A 2,903-nucleotide genomic window follows, 5' to 3' on the forward strand; every position below is an offset into this window, starting at 1 on the left:
AAAAAAACGCTAATTTTATTATCCAAGATACAAGACAGCTAGACCACTAAATCTACTAAAAAAATAATAATACTTCATGTAAATTCTTAAAATTAACACTTTTGAGTTTATTCATGTTACTGCATCCCTTCAGTAACATGGATAACTGAAAGTTGATGAAAGTGCTAAATTGAGTTCTTCAGAACAGCAAACTGGAATCTTTCCAGGAAGTTAAACACTTTTCATGATTGAAGATCAAATCATTTATTTTAAGGAAGTCTCTTCACAGTATCACCCCAGAGCATTTGAACTGAGGGTTTAAAAATCACAGTTTGAAGTTTCTCATCTCACCAACTCCCACATAAAAGCTACGGTCAAATACATTGAAGTTATGAAACAATATACTCTAAACTAGAACTCAGAAAATGAAGAAAAAAAAAAAAAGAAATTTTAAGAAGTCAAACAAATGCAAGTCTGATTACTTTTTTTCCACTTGTAGACTTTTAAACTTTAAAAAGATGTCTACTAAAATCTATATATATTTTTTACAGGGTCCCCTCATTTTTAAAAGACATCTAAGATCTTGTTTTGAGAGGTATATATTTTGGATCATGATATGCTGATATGAACTTTTTTTTTTTTAATTAACTGGTTTGGTTATATTAAGACTGTTTTCTTGGTTGACTAGAAAATATGATTATTTATTTAGAGGCATTATAGACAATCAGATGATATTGCTCTGTATTGAATCCATTAGCATTTCAAAATTCTATCATATCACATATCCCCCCCGTTTTTTGACATTGTAGTTTATAATAGGTTTTAGTAGTTTTTAATAGTTTTGATTGTTTAATTAAATTCTTTCACCACTTTGTTGGCAATTCAAGTCAAAGGCACAGCTCTCTCCTTCCCATTGGTTGTTTCCCAGTAGAGTCTCTCTGGTGATATCTCCTTTGAAGAGATTTCCCTGGCACCATATCACTACCGTTGTTGTTTGTAGATGCTGTCAAGCCAGTGTCACCTTATGTTGACTCCATGTACAACAGAATAAAACACTGCCTGTTCCTGAGCCGTCATAACAATCCCTGATATGCTTGAGTCCATAGTTGTAGCCACTGTGTTAATCCATCTTGATGAAGGTCTTCTCATTTTTGGCTGACCCTCTATGTTACCAAGCCTGATACCCTTCTCCAAGGACTAGTTAGTCCCTTCTGAGAAAATGGCCAAAGCAGTTGAGATGAAATTTGGACATTTTTGCTTCTAAGGAACATTCCAGCTGTACTTCTTCCAGGACAAATTTGACTATTCTCTGGCAGACCACTATATTTTCATTATTCATCACCACATCACAATTCAAAAGTTTCGCTTCCTCTTCAGTTTTATTCATTGTCCAGCTTTCTGTGTATATAAAAAGACTGAATATATCATGGTTTGGGTTAAGTGCATTATAAACTTTAAAGTGACACCTTTTCTTTTTACCACTTTAAAGAGATTTTTTTGCAGCAGATTTCCCCAGTGTAATATGGCGTCTGATTTCTTGACTGCTGCTTCCATGGGTGTTGATTATGGATCCAAGTACAGCAAAATCTCTGGCATCACTTTTCTCCATTTGTTGGGATGATGCTTACTGGTCCATTTGTGAGAATTTTTGTTTTCTTTATGTTGATGTGTAAGCCATACTGAACACTTTCTTTGATCGTCATCAGTAAGTGCTTCAAATTCTCTTCAACTTCAGCAAACAAAATTGTGTCATTTCCACATCACAGCTGGTTAAAAACTCTTCCTCAAATCCTGACTCTGCATTCTTCTTCATATACTTCTCCTTCTTGGATTATTTGCTCAAGATACAGACTGAATAAGTAAGATGATAGGGTGCAAACTTGAAGCCCATCTTTCCTGATTTTAAGCCATGCAGTATCCCCTTCTTCTGCTTGAACAGCAGCCTCTTGATCTATGTACAGGTTCCTCATAAGCACAATTAAATGTTCTCGAATTCATATTCTTCACAATGTTATCCATAATTTGTTACGATTCTAGCAGCTGAATGCCTTGGCTTCATCAATAAAACTCACAAAAACATCTTTCTGGTACTCTTTGCTTTCAGCCAAGATCCATCTGCCATTAGCAATGATTTCTCTCATTCTATGTCCTTTTCTGAATCCAGCTTGAATTTCCGAAAGGTCCCTGTCAATATTCTGTTGCAATTTTCTTCAGAAAAAAAAAAAAAAAACAAAACTTGTGTATAATATTAATGGTTATGTTCGATAATTTCCACATTCTATTGGATCACCTTTCTTTGGAATGGGCACAAATATGGATCCCTTCCAGTCAGTTGGCCAGATAGCGGTCTTCCAAATTTCTTGGTTTAGATGAGTAAGCACCCCTAGCACTGAATTCATTTGTTGAAACAACTCAATGGGTGGTTTTTCAATCCCGAAGACCATTTTTTGCCAATTCCTTTAGTGAAGGTTGGACTTCTTCCATCAATATCTTTGGTTCTTGACCAAATATTACCTCTTAAAAATGGGAGCTTTGGTGGCGTAGTGCCTAAGGCATTTGACAGCTATCCAAAGGGCTGGTGGTTCAAACACATCAGCAACTTGTCAGAAGGAAGGGTGGGCAATCTATTTCCATAGAGATACCACTTCAGAAATCCAAGGAGGGGTTGCTATGAGTTGGATCCAACTCGACAGAAGTGAGTTTGGTTTTTTGGTTGAAAATGGTGGAATATCGACCAATTATTTTTTGTACAGTAACTCAGTGCATTCTTTCCACATTCTTATTTATTTATTTATTTATTTTATTATTTTTTATTATGATTTGGGTGAAGATTTACAGAGCAAATTCACTCTCCATAGAGCAGTTCACATATACTTTGTCTCATGTAATTGACCACAGTTTACCACAATGCAACAGCTCCCCTC

Source organism: Orycteropus afer, unplaced genomic scaffold, assembly GCF_000298275.1.
Source record: "Orycteropus afer afer isolate SDZICR_OR568_19922 unplaced genomic scaffold, OryAfe1.0 scaffold00225, whole genome shotgun sequence".
Lineage (NCBI taxonomy): Eukaryota > Metazoa > Chordata > Mammalia > Tubulidentata > Orycteropodidae > Orycteropus > Orycteropus afer.